This window comes from Schistocerca cancellata, chromosome 9, assembly GCF_023864275.1.
Source record: "Schistocerca cancellata isolate TAMUIC-IGC-003103 chromosome 9, iqSchCanc2.1, whole genome shotgun sequence".
NCBI lineage: Eukaryota > Metazoa > Arthropoda > Insecta > Orthoptera > Acrididae > Schistocerca > Schistocerca cancellata.
This window is the reverse complement of record NC_064634.1, coordinates 344,075,311-344,089,597: the sequence shown is the minus strand read 5'-3', so window position 1 is coordinate 344,089,597 and position 14,287 is coordinate 344,075,311.

Below are 14,287 nucleotides of genomic sequence, written 5' to 3'. Positions count from 1 at the left end.
CCCAACCACTGTAGTTATATGCAACCCGCAGTGTTATACCCGGTATTAAAAAAAAAAAAATAATAAATAAAAAAAAGTTCAAATGTGTGTGAATTCCTAAGGGACCAAACTGCTGATATCGGTCCCTAGACTTACACACTAATTAGACTAAGTTACGCTAAGATTTGTTAACATCGAGTATAGATTTAAGTGTCAGGAAGTCATTTTTGAAAGTATTTGTATGGAGTGTAGCCATGTATGGAAGTGAAACATCGATGGTAAATAGTTTGGACAAGAAGAGAATAGAAGCTTTCGAAATGTGGTGCTACAGAAGAATGCTGAAGATTAGATGGGTAGATAACATAACTAATGAGGAAGTATTGAATAGGATTGGGGAGAAGAGAAGTTTGTGGCACAACTTGACCAGAAGAAGGGATCGGTTGGTAGGACATGTTCTGAGGCATCAAGGGATCACCAATTTAGTATTGGAGGGCAGCGTGGAGGGTAAAAATCGTAGGGGGAGACCAAGAGATGAATACACTAAGCAGATTCAGAAGGATGTAGGTTGCAGTGGGAGATGAAGCAGCTTGCACAGGATAGAGTAGCATGGAGAGCTGCATCAAACCAGTCTCAGGACTGAAGACTACAACAACGACAACGCTAAGAACAACACACACACCCATGCCCGAGGGAGGACTCGGCCCTCCGGCGGGATGGGCCGCGCTATCCGTGACATGGCGCCTCTAAACGCGCTGCCACTCCGCGCGGCTGACATTCAAAAACCATTTGCAGGGTTTTCAGATTCTCTATCTCGCGATAAGCAAACTATTAGTCCTACAGAAAAATGAACAGGTCGTTTCTGTAGGAAATTTAGTGTAGCTAAATTTTATGCTGGATACGTTTTCACTAGAGACCGTAGTTTTCGAGGAAGTCAAGAAAAACATACAAAAGTGACCAAACACGCTCCAAACCAACACTCTGCACCCCCCGCCCCTCCCCAGTCAGGATTTCTGGTAAGATGTTCATGGCACTCCCTCCTACTACAGTATAAGTATTTACTTGATTCAAATATTTCTGGTCTTCATTGACTGGCCTCATTATGTCACCGGCTTAGTCCAGCACAAAATTGTAAAATTAACGTTCGTGTAAATTTTACCTAACTATTTTGTGAATTTTAACAGCATAATGTAAATAATTGCATCGTTCTATTCGTCAGGCTTTCTGACTACGAAAATGCCGTCGTTCTAAGAGTTACATTTGGATCTAATTGTCAACGTAATTACTTTTAGCGTAACGTTTACAAAAGTAGTTTTTCTTTCATTACCCTCACGCGCACGTTTAAATTAATAATTCTGGAAGTGTGTTTGAATGTCAGTTTTGCTCGTTTTTCTTGAATAACTCGAAAACTGTGGCGCACGCGTGATTTACGAACGCAGATTTTACTTTGCGGGTTGCATAAAACGATTGCGGTAGGAGCAGCTGATCATTCTGTATATTAAAAATAGTTCGTGACGGTCGTTATAGGCTATCGGTCACAGATTGCTATTTATTGGGTTTGTTATCCCAATTACCTATGTTTTTGTGCAAATATCTTCACAACGAGCAAAATGCCTGAGATTGACCCTCACCAAACATACAACACGAAACTCAATGTATTGTAACAACCTATGTGTGAATGAAAATTTACTGTGATGTGGTAGTCGTCGTTGCGGGAACAGCTCGGCACAGAGTAGCTTTATATTTATTGAACTCATAGGCGAGGTGTATATCAGCCCATACTGCTGTGTACCACTATTAACGTACAACCGACACTACTGGAACAACAGATCCGAGGCAGGACCGAGCAGCACTGATTACAAGCTGGAGGAAGCAGCGTAGAGAGAGAGCATTTTTATTCCCACAGCAAGTACCACAAGGAAACAGAATCACGTTTGTTTCCAAACGAGCCACACGGCACATACCATCGTCATTTATACTGTTGAATAAATACATTCATTGAAATACAGTATCAAAGGCAAATGGGGATAAGAAACCAAATAAAATGCGATTACTGTGTAACGATCCATCGGAGACCGCGGGTCCGTTATACTAAAATAATGTCGCTCATTTTACGTTGAATGTCAGCGTTACAAATTTAACTAACAATCATTTGCGCATGACCAGGAGTTTTGAAGCTCACCTGGATGCTCGAGGGATCTCGTTAGCATTCTTGGTTATGTTCCTTGTCTTGTTCTTTCTTTCAGTAGAGTACGGTGAACAATAACTTTCCATTTGATATGCTGGTTGATATTAGAACTCAATAGGAGGAGCCGCAATCACTCATCGTAACAGGATTACGCTCTGAGAGATTTCTGCGACATGATGTGAGATTACAAGGTGGCGAAATCGAGAAAAAACGACATTGGACCGAAACTACAACCATGTGCCCAGTTTCGAACCCAATATTCTTCAGGAAGACTATTGAATGCGCATGTTTCAGCCCTATTTCATGTAATTGTCACTTGCAATACCTAGCGTTTCTGATTCAGACTAGCAGACTGGTCTTTCGCTATATTTTTGTTATTATATTTGTATTCTGGGAGAAGGATTGCGTAGGGACCCATATTTATCGATTGTTATTTTGTGTTTCACATTAGCAACCTGTTTTGCCCATTTTCCGTAATTCCCGCCACGAACAAGCTCTGCGATGTGTAGATGTGCGGGTAACGGGGTTTGCGTATGCACAAACAGTGGCCAGAGTAGTTTTCTTTCTGTTTGTAGAGTCTTGGGATTTTTGTGTTGAATATCGTTCAAACGTGGTCTTCGGTCTGATATGTCCGAGGTTAAAGAACGATCCGCCTTTCCGAGGGGATGGTTCAAATGGCTCTGAGCACTATGGGACTTAACATCTGAGGTCTTCAGTCCCATAGAACTCAGAACTACTTAAACCTAACTAAGGACATCACACACATCCACGCCCGAGGCAGGATTCGAACCTGCGACCGTAGTGGTCGCGCGGTTCCAGACTGTAGCGCCTAGAACCGCTCGGCCATTTCCGAGGGGACGCTGGCGGCGTGGTGAGTGGAGCACACTTAGCGTAAGTTTCAGTTTTGCTCGGTATCTACTACATATTTCGCTTTCTGATGCAGGTAATCTTCGCGTTAGGTTAAATTATCAATCAAGAGAATTAATACCATGTGAATATTTTCTTAGATTCTTTGTCTCGTTTTTGCGAGCCACGAGTATAATCTCTGCATCAAATTATCACCCTAATAAACGGTAACTTTTTTTCCTTGCTGAGCGGATATGCCAGGATATAAATCCAAGTTTGCGTGTGCCGAATTTTAGCAATCTTAATCTACTTTTGACGGTTTGGCTTTGAAGTTGGTGTCCACCCACAACAGGGCAAAACAATCTTATCGTACTCAATTTCCCGGTCAGAATGAGCACTCACAAGCTAGAAAAGATTTTGCTAGGTTGGGATTTATTGTAATTTTTAGATCTTTATTCATTATGAGATCTGTCTGTGATGCCGTAAGGCTGGTATGCAAATGTTGTGCAGCACCCTCCCCCCCCTTTCCCCCTCCCCCGTAGTTTTTGACTCATACGTCTGATGTGTGTTGCGTCCCAACAATATCCATATCCTGTTACCCTTTGAACAAAGATCCCTTGCTCATATAAAATGTAATAAATATTTCACGGACATTCCCTCCCCACTTAAGGGACCATATTAATAAGACTGTTCTTGGTACATTTACAGCTACATGATTACTCTGCAATGCACAATTAAGTGCCTGGCAGAGGGTTCATCGAACCACCTTCCAGGTATTTCTGTACTGTTCCACTCTCGAAGAGCGCGTGGGCAAAACGAACACTGAAACCTTTTCCTGCGAGCTCCGATTTACTTCATTTTATTATGATGATCTTTTTATCTGTGTAGGTAGGCGGCAACAAAATATTTTCACACTCTGAGGAGAAATTTTTTGATTGCAATTTCATGAGAAGATCCTGCCGCAACAGAAAAAATACATCAAAAACTGCCACTTTTCGCAACAGATATCTTGTCTGAATCATTTTGCAATTGTTTCTGATCATCTGATTACTTTACAAAGCGGTAAATGACAGCAACATTTCCAAACAACCTCAGAGGGCTGCTCAGATTGTCTGCTACGTCGTTTACGGAGATGAGGAACAACGGAGGTCGTATAAAACTTCCTTGGGGAACGCTAGATATTAGTTCTGTTTTACTCGATAACTTTCTGTCATTCACTACGAACTGTGACGTGGCTCCCAGGAAATCACGAATCTAATCTTACAGCTGAGACGATAGTACACAGGCACTTTCCGCTTTTAGCCCACCCATGCATGCTCGTTAGCCAGACAGGCAAGCTGCCGAACGTTATCAGCAGAACAGGCAGGATGCTTTACTCCCATCCGAGCCAAGCTGTGCTGCCTGCCAGTCTTTCCGCTGTGCTACGCTAGATAGCAGTTTAGTCTGTACGCATTCAGTGCAGTATTATGAGTAGGCTCCGAAAGTTGATGAAAAGTCTTTTTACACCCAAGTATCATGCGTTATGGTAGCACTACGTTCCTCTAACCATCATCATCACATCCACTTTTTTGTAAGACACACCTGCTTGTTGCAATTTTAAGCAGATTGTAACTGATCTTTCCGTCTCTTCTTACGTTGCTCAACATTTCTTTTCCTTTTAAGTATTTTTTTGAAAGTTTATTTAGGTATTCATTCACCTGATAGCTTCTGAATGTGTTCATGCCATTTATTTTCACACTTATCTATATTCTAAAGCATGTATTTGATGCCCAGATCATAATTTCACTGTTCCTTTTCTGACCTATGAGTTTGTAACCAGCTAAAGTTCTTAGCCGCCTCGTTCCTACTGCTTCAATCCTCTTCCGTTGACTGACGATTGCCGGCCGAAGTGGCTGTGCGGTTGAAGGCGCTGCAGCCTGGAACCGCAAGACCGCTACGGTCGCAGGTTCGAATCCTGCCTCGGGCATGGATGTTTGTGATGTCATTAGGTTAGTTAGGTTTAACTAGTTCTAAGTTCTAGGGGACTAATGACCTCAGCAGTTGAGTCCCATAGTGCTCAGAACCATTTGAACCATTTTGACTGACGATTAGAGTCCAAGTCCCTGAATCCCACATTAGAATTGCTACCGGATCACATTACAAAATTTTGGTACTGTCTCTTTCCTAACTTTTTTTGAGGAGACTGCAATTTCTAGTTTCAACCAAGTGTGGAAATTATGCAGTTTGAATTCTTGATCATTGGATGTAATATGTGAGAACTCAGATCCCACGTATTTAAATTATTTTTTTCTAATTGTTTGTCATCAGTTATTACTTTTGGTTACTGTTTTTGCTCTTAAATGCTCTTTACCATGGAATGTCACTATCATAATTTTATTTTTACATATAATGGTTTGCTACCTTGTCCAAGGACAAAACTGATCTTCGTAATTTATCTTACCAGTCCGCCAACTTTATTTGACCATCTGCATGCAGAAGTCTGACTATAACTGTGCACTGCATTATTCTGTCATATCTGTAGAACGTCGGCTATGTACGTATTAAACAATGCGAGTAATGCGGGTGACATAGGAGACCTTAGTGTCCAGTTTTATATCAAATGTCAGATATACTAAGTTCGAATTACGTGTTTTTTCGTGCTAATTTTAATTTCAAATTCTTTGCTTTTCCTGTAATGAGTGATTAAGAGATTCAAGTAGTGGAATATTGGTTTGATTTTTAATTATTATTTCCTTTAACGGTTACAATTTACTGTGGTGTATGAGTTACTGGACACTGGCACTCTGGCCAGAAGTTCTGTTCTTCTCTTGCGCTGGAGTTAATATAGAGTGTTGCTAGCTCCTCATGGGTGAGTGGACCGGCAAGGAAAGCCAAGGACACAGGCAGACAGCATCGCCGAAAGGAGTGCTACGGACTGTTTTCGCCATCGGATATGATGCCACAGCTGGCCGTATCTGATCGCCTCACTTAGGTGCCTACATTTCGAAAACAGGAGAGTACAATGGAGCGTGGACTCGAATTTCAGAATAGTTAACGTGGAGTCCAGAAATTAGTAATATGTCAGCAGTGGAAAAGAAAACTCGAGCTTGTAGTTGTAAACATTGCCTAACTCATGACTTTTCTTAGATTTTTTTAGTCAAACAGTTATTCATTGCTGAGTTAGAATGAATTTCCGTTATCACGCGATGAGAAAGTTACGGAATTTGTTCCCGTTCTTTGAATTTTACCATAGCCTTGCCTCCTCATTTAAAATCAAGCACCTTGAAGTTTTTCCTCAGACTTGATGTTATATTCATGTACTATTATTTTGCCTTGCACCAAAGATGGTGCAAGACCGAATCTTCTTTAAGTGTGTTAGTCACCCAAATTTTGTGTTTCTTTCTTAATCAATAAAATGTTACTCACTGTGTCAAGTATCTCATTTAATACTCAGCTGAGTTATTATAGTTACTGACTTCAGTATGATCCTGTAGCCACAACTTAGCGTTACAGCAACTATTAATTACAGATTAAATTCTACTTAACCTTTTAGTAGCGTTTTCCTTACGTGGACAGACATAGTGAGCGCTAAAATTCGAGAGAGCCCCTGCGTCAGTATCACTCCTTGAGAGATGATCCTCACAGATGTCCTTCTCGTACTCTTATTCTGTCGTGTATGTACATTCACCGAATTACACTTACTATTATTTTAAAAATTCCCCATAATTCAACTCTGTTAACTTCATCAAAGGCTTTCTCATTGTCGATAAGGGTTATGAATGTGGGTTTTGCATTCTGTGTGTTTTTCAATACTTAGGAAGAGTGGAAAACACTGTCTAAGCAAGATCTTTCCCTCCAAAACCCATTGTCTTCTTCTGTAAGAATCATATAGCTATGAAACACGTGAGCCGCGCGAGGAAAACTTATGTTTACTGATAGAATATTTGATCATCAAGAGTTAGCATAGCCATATACACTGAAGATCCAAAGAAACTGGTACACCTGCGTAACATCGTCTAGAGCCCCAGATAGCACGCAGAATTGCCACAACACGACGTGGCATGGACTCGACTAATGTCTGAAGTAGTGCTGGAGGGAATTGACACCATCAATTCTGCAGGGCTGTCCATAAATCCTTAAGAGTACGAGAGTGTGAAGATCTCACTTGGCTAAGTCCGTCGGTATGAATGCAAATGAATGGATGCAGATGATCAGACAGGAAGCTTACGTACCTGTCACCTGTCAGAGTCGTATCTAGACGTATCAGCGATTCCATATCACTCCAACTGCACACGCCTCACACCATTACAGAGCCTCCAACAGCTTGGACAGTCCCCTGCTGACATGTAGGATCCATTTATTCATGAGGTTGTGTCCCTACCCGTACACGTCCATTCCCTCGCTACTATTTGAAACGAGACTCGTCCGATCGGGCAACATGTTTCCAGTCATCAACAGTCCAATGCCGGTGCTGACGGTCCCAGGTGAGGCGTAAAGCTTTGTGTCGTGCTGTGATCAAGGCTACACGAGTGGTCCTTCGGCTCCGAAGGCCCATGTCGATGAGGTTTCGTTGAATAGTTCGCATGCTGACTGTTGTTGGTAGGCCAGCACTGAAATTTGCTGAAGGATTCCACTTCTGTCATGTTGAACTATTCTCTTCAGTCGTCGTTGGTTCCGTTCTTGCAGGATCTTTTTCCAGCCGCAGCGATGTCGGAGATTTGATGTTTCGCCGGATTCCTGATATTCACGGTACACTCGTGAAATGGTCGCACGGGAAGTTCCCCACTTCATCGCTACCTCGGAGATGCTGTGTCCCGTCGCTCGTGCTCCGACTATAACTCCACGTTCAAACTCAATTAAATCTTGATAACTTGCCACTGTAGCAGCAGTAACCGTTCTAACAACTGCGTCAGACACTTATTGTCTTATATAGACGTTGTCGACCGAAGCGCCGTATTCTGACTGTTTACGTAAACTATGTGATCAAAAGTGTCGGGACCGCTGCCTGAAAATTACTTACAAATTCGTCACGTCCTCCATGTAATGCTGGAATTCATATGATGATGGTCCACCCTTAGCCTTGATGACAGCTTCCAGTCTCGCAGGCATACGTTCAATCAGGTGCTGGAAGGTTTCTCGGGGAACAGCAGTGCTGCACTGAGGAGAGGTGCCGATGTTGATTGATGAGGCCTGGCACGAAGTCGGCGTTCCAAAACATCCCAAAGGTGTTCTATAGGGTCAGGTCAGGACTCTGTCCGGCCAGTCCATTACAGGGATATTATTGTCGTGTGACCACTTCGCCACAGGCCGAGCATTATGAACAGGTGCTCGATCATGTTGAAAGATGCAATCGCCATCCCGAATTACTCTCCAACAGTGGGAAGCAATAAGGTGCTTAAAACATCAATGTAGGCCTGTGCTGTGATAGTGCCACGCAAAACAACAAGGGGTGCAAGTCACCTACATGTAAAACAGGACCACACCATACCACCACCACTTCCGAATTTTACAGTTGGCACTACACCCGCTGGCAGATGACGTTCACCGGGAATTCGCCATACCCACACCCTGCCATCGGATCGCCACATTGTGTACCGTGATTCGTCTCTCCACACAACGTTTTTCCACTGTTCAATCGTCCAATGTTTGCGCTCCTTACACCAAGCGAGGCGTCGTTTGGCATTTACCGGCTTATGAGCAGCTGCTTGACCATGAAATCCAAGTTTTCTCACCTCCTGGCTAACTGTCATAGTACTTGCAGTGGATCCTGATGCAGTTTGGAATTCCTGTGTGATGATCTGGATAGATGTCTGCCTATTACACATTACTACCCTCTTCAAATGTCTGCGGTCGCTGTCAGTCAACAGACGAGATCAGCCTGCATGCTTTTGTGCTGTCCGTGTCTCTTCACGCTTCCACTTTACTAACACATCGGGTACAGTGGACCTAGGGGTGCTTAATAGTGTGGAAATCTGGCGTACAGACTTCTGACACGAGTGACACCCAATCACCTGACGACGTTCGAAGTCCGTGAATTCCGCGGAGCGCCCCATTCTGCTCTCTCAAGATGTCTAATGAAGTCGCTGATATGGAGTAGTTGGCAGTAGGCGTCAGCACAATGCACCTAATATTAAAAATCGTATGTTTTTGGGGGTGTCCGGACACTTTTGATCACATAGTGTGTCTCTCTCTATTTAAATACGCATGCCTTGGCTCGTCAGCGTACAATTTCATGAATACCGCAAAAAAACGATCATTACCGCTATATCTTCGAGCTTTTTTCGCTCTCAGTAATGTTGGGCCCTTCTACTGCATGGACTGACGCTTAGTTTCTGGATCATGAGTGAAAAAACAAAATTCGTCACCTGTTATCACTTTTTCCAAGAAATTATGATCATTTTCAGTGGTTTCAGTGTGACAGTACAAATATTTTGATGAGCTTGTTTTCGTTCAATAGTGAGAATTTTTGACACCAGTTTCGAAAACGCTTTTCTCGTGTTAAATTGGTTACTTAAAATTTGCCTTGTGCATTCTTTGTCAATTCCTACAGTTTCAGCAATCGATCGAATATTCAACCGACGGTCGGATAGAATCAGAATACCTACTTTTTTCATACTTTCATCTGTTCTTGATTTTGAAGGGATTCCCGAGCGTGAGTCGTCTTGAACGTCTTCTTAGCCGCTTAAAAACTCGCGTACCTGATAAACAGTCTTTGCCGTACATTTCTTTCAGTAAACAATAGACGGTAACAGCAGTGTTTCCAAGTTTCGCGTGAAACTTCACAAAAATTCGTTGTTTTATTATTACACTAATTATCATTTTCCCGGCAAAACAAAATAACAGCTCTTACACAATCGAAGGCCGCGGCCTCATACCAGATATGCTACTACCTTCGACTGAGACTGTTCCACGCTTCACACGTATTGGTCGTTCATCTTTGGTGCATCCGTACTTAGTGTGTGACAGCACCAGCCCCGTTATTTTATAGCCACACAGATTTTTTTCTCCAATTTTACTCAGGAAGCACGGAAAGTAAGAAGATGATTATGTAGCGTTTCTAGCAAATACACTCCTGGAAATGGAAAAAAGAACACATTGACACCGGTGTGTCAGACCCACCATACTCGCTCCGGACACTGCGAGAGGGCTGTACAAGCAATGATCACACGCACGGCACAGCGGACACACCAGGAACCGCGGTGTTGGCCGTCGAATGGCGCTAGCTGCGCAGCATTTGTGCACCGCCGCCGTCAGTGTCAGCCAGTTTGCCGTGGCATACGGAGCTCCATCGCAGTCTTTAAAACTGGTAGCATGCCGCGACAGCGTGGATGTGAACCGTATGTGCAGTTGACGGACTTTGAGCGAGGGCGTATAGTGGGCATGCGGGAGGCCGGGTGGACGTACCGCCGAATTGCTCAACACGTGGGGCGTGAGGTCTCCACAGTACATCGATGTTGTCGCCAGTGGTCGGTGGAAGGTGCACGTGCCCGTCGACCTGGGACCGGACCGCAGCGACGCACGGATGCACGCCAAGACCGTAGGATCCTACGCAGTGCCGTAGGGGACCGCACCGCCACTTCCCAGCAAATTAGGGACACTGTTGCTCCTGGGGTATCGGCGAGGAACATTCGCAACCGTCTCCATGAAGCTGGGCTACGGTCCCGCACACCGTTAGGCCGTCTTCCGCTCACGCCCCAACATCGTGCAGCCCGCCTCCAGTGGTGTCGCGACAGGCGAATGGAGACGTGTCGTCTTCAGCGATGAGAGTCGCTTCTGCCTTGGTGCCAATGATGGTCGTATGCGTGTTTGGCGCCGTGCAGGTGAGCGCCACAATCAGGACTGCATACGACCGAGGCACGCAGGGCCAACATCCGGCATCATGGTGTGGGGAGCGATCTCCTACACTGGCCGTACACCACTGGTGATCGTCGAGGGGACACTGAATAGTGCACGGTACATCCAAACCGTCATCGAACCCATCGTTCTACCATTCCTAGACCGGCAAGGGAACTTGCTGTTCCAATAGGACAGTGCACGTCCGCATGTATCCCGTGCCACCCAACGTGCTCTAGAAGATGTAAGTCAACTACCCTGGCCAGCAAGATCTCCGGATCTGTCCCCCATTGAGCATGTTTGGGACTGGATGAAGCGTCGTCTCACGCGGTCTGCACGTCCAGCACGAACGCTGGTCCAACTGAGGCGCCAGGTGGAAATGGCATGGCAAGCCGTTCCACAGGACTACATCCAGCATCTCTACGATCGTCTCCATGGGAGAATAGCAGCCTGCATTGCTGCGAAAGGTGGATATACACTGTACTAGTGCCGACATTGTGCATGCTCTGTTGCCTGTGTCTATGTGCCTGTGGTTCTGTCAGTGTGATCATGTGATGTATCTGACCCCACTAATGTGTCAATAAAGTTTCCCCTTCCTGGGACAATGAATTCACGGTGTTCTTATTTCAATTTCCAGGAGTGTAGTTTCTGTGTAGCACCTTCGCTCCCCAGTAGTGCAGACCAGAAGGAACATGATCCGCTGTAGGCAGTACTCGGGGCAGAGGCTAAAATTACTGCGGGTTGCTGTCTGTCTGTCTGTCTCTTTCCCCTGGCAGGGCAGCGACACCGCACCGGCCGCTGACGAGTCGCAGCCAGCGTTCGGCGTTCCTGTGGTGCGCCTGCCGGACCTCGGCCAAGAACTCGCACTCTTAAGTAAACAACGCGTGCCGCGCTGCTCTTGAATTACACATCCACTGCGTTAGGGCGAAGAGTGATCGGTACTGGTTTAGGCAGGCATAAATGAGCGTGTGCACTGAGCAACAGCCTACCAGGGACATTACCGTGCATGCCAACCGACGAGGAATTTCTCCGCGACGAGGTCATTAGAATCGGATCACGATTTGGGATTAGACAAGCACGGGGAAGTAATCCCTTTAAGAATGACAATAATCTTTCGCATTGGCTGTTGTAATTTGGATTAGAAAATAGTTTTATTTCCTGTTTCTTCCCTAATACACAGTTACGGCGGCGTAACCATTTTCATACATGAAAAATGTTGTATTACCAACTTGCAGCCGGCCGGAGTGGGCGAGCGGTTCTAGGGACTACAGTCTGGAACCGCGCGATTGCTACGGTCGCAGGTTCGAATCCTGCCTCGGGCATGGGTGTGTGTGATGTCCTTAGGTTAGTTAGGTTTAAGTAGTTCTAAGTTATAGGGGACTGATGACCTCAGAAGTTAAGTCTCATAGTGCTCAGAACCATTTGAACCATTAGAACCAACTTGTGCTGCTGCTAAAAGACTTTCTTTACACATCCAGTTTCAGTCGTCTGACCATCATCAGATACTCACATAAAAGTATTCACAGCATCATGTAAGGCGAAATATAAAGTCATTGTACTCAGATGATAAAACCATGAATATTACCTCATTGGAATATCGTAATATAAATTACGTCGTCAGTCTACAACACCTGTGCTAGGGAATGTGCTCATTCACGCTAAAACTGTAATCGGCGTTAATGATGTGAGCAGATTCAAATGGTTCAAATGGCCCTGAGCACTATGGGACTTAACATCTGAGGTCACCAGTCCCTTAGAACTTAGAAGTACTTAAACCTAACTAATCTAAGGACATCACAGACATCCATGGCCGAGACAGGATTCGAACCGTAGCGGTCGCGCGGTTCCAGACTGATCTGCCTAGAACCGTTCGGTCACCGCGGCCGGCGCTGTGAACAGATTCATACCGCATTTTATATTTCGCCTGACATGACGCTGTGAATACTTTTATATGAAGACCTTATGATGGTCAGACGACTGAAACTGGTTGCAAATATAAAGTATTTTACTAGCTACTGAAGGCGGTAATATAACATTTTTCAAATATGTAAGGGCTGTGGGACACCGCCTCCAGAAAGTTTGCAAGTGTGTTGCGTAATCCGTTAAACTTACATATTCGGGTTACATTAAAAAATAACGTTGGTTACACAGTGTTAAAATACTGAGTTTACATTCAAAAATTACGTTGGTCATACATTGTTATAATATTGTGGATACAGTCAAAATTACGTTGGTCATACACTGCTAAAATGACCAACGTAGTTTTTGACGATAACCCAAATAACTCCGTTTGACTGTTTATACTATTCAACTGAAAGTTGCTACACAACGAAACTATTTAATAGGGAAAAAGACAAACTAAAGAATTAAAACTGCGTGCCGCACCGGGACTCGAACCCAGGACTTTGCCTTTTGCTTCGAAATGCTCTACCGCAACTGTTGAGCTTTATTCCTTGTTCTATTCAATAAGCAGCAGGCGCGTGCTACAGCTCATAATTTCTAGAGTGGTAGTCATCATTGAATCATCAATAAGGTTAACTGCGGCGGGATGCGTGCATGCTCCTCACATCTGTTGATCTTAAGGTGAACCAGTTTTATCAGTGCTCTACCCCCTACACTGTGTATACTAATATTTGTGAAAAGTTGTTTGACCTATGTCTCTGACATTCACTTCGATATGGGCCCAAAACACAAATTTTTACTGTTGTAGGAACCGCTCGCTGCCTACACTGACTCCCGTTTCTTCGTAATAGTTGCAAGCTGTTGACGGAATGACCTACCGCAACCTAACGTTTCATAGTTTCAGTATTCTAGTCTGTGTAATGGACGCTCATAATTTCAGAAGTATGTTACTGACCTGATTGCTAAACCAAAAGTTGAAGTTCGTTTTAACATCGTACATTTCATGAATTGTAAAATGATGAAGTCTTTAGTAGATTGCTATGAACTGTCGTTTAAAGTAACATCTTCTTTCCTGGAGTCGTGGGTGGCCACCATTTCTTCAAGTCACATCGAGGGAGATTACAGTTTGTTATTTCCACACAGTTTGTCGGTGTCTTGCGAAATCTAGTGACCAAATACGTAGGTGGAAGGGAAATATAAGCAGTGAAACACAAAGACTTGTAGAACAACCTCGAAACACGTACCAAAACTACTATATTTCATGCCTGAAGTGAACAGTTTCCTCTGAACCTCAAGGCAGAGAATGAGGTTAGTGAAAATGATGATAACGAGTGTTGGAATAGGTCATAATTGTGCGCGTGGTACATTTACTTTACCTCCTGATTCTATTCTAACGTTAATTATAAACTACAAAACAGTCGAAAGTACTATTACCACTAGCCTATATATGAAAGTTTTGTAGATTAACATTAATAATAATAATCCTAAATATTAATTAGAGTAAAATATAATGATATGAAATGGGTATAACATTTTATGTAGGAAATGTGGGATGTCGAGGCT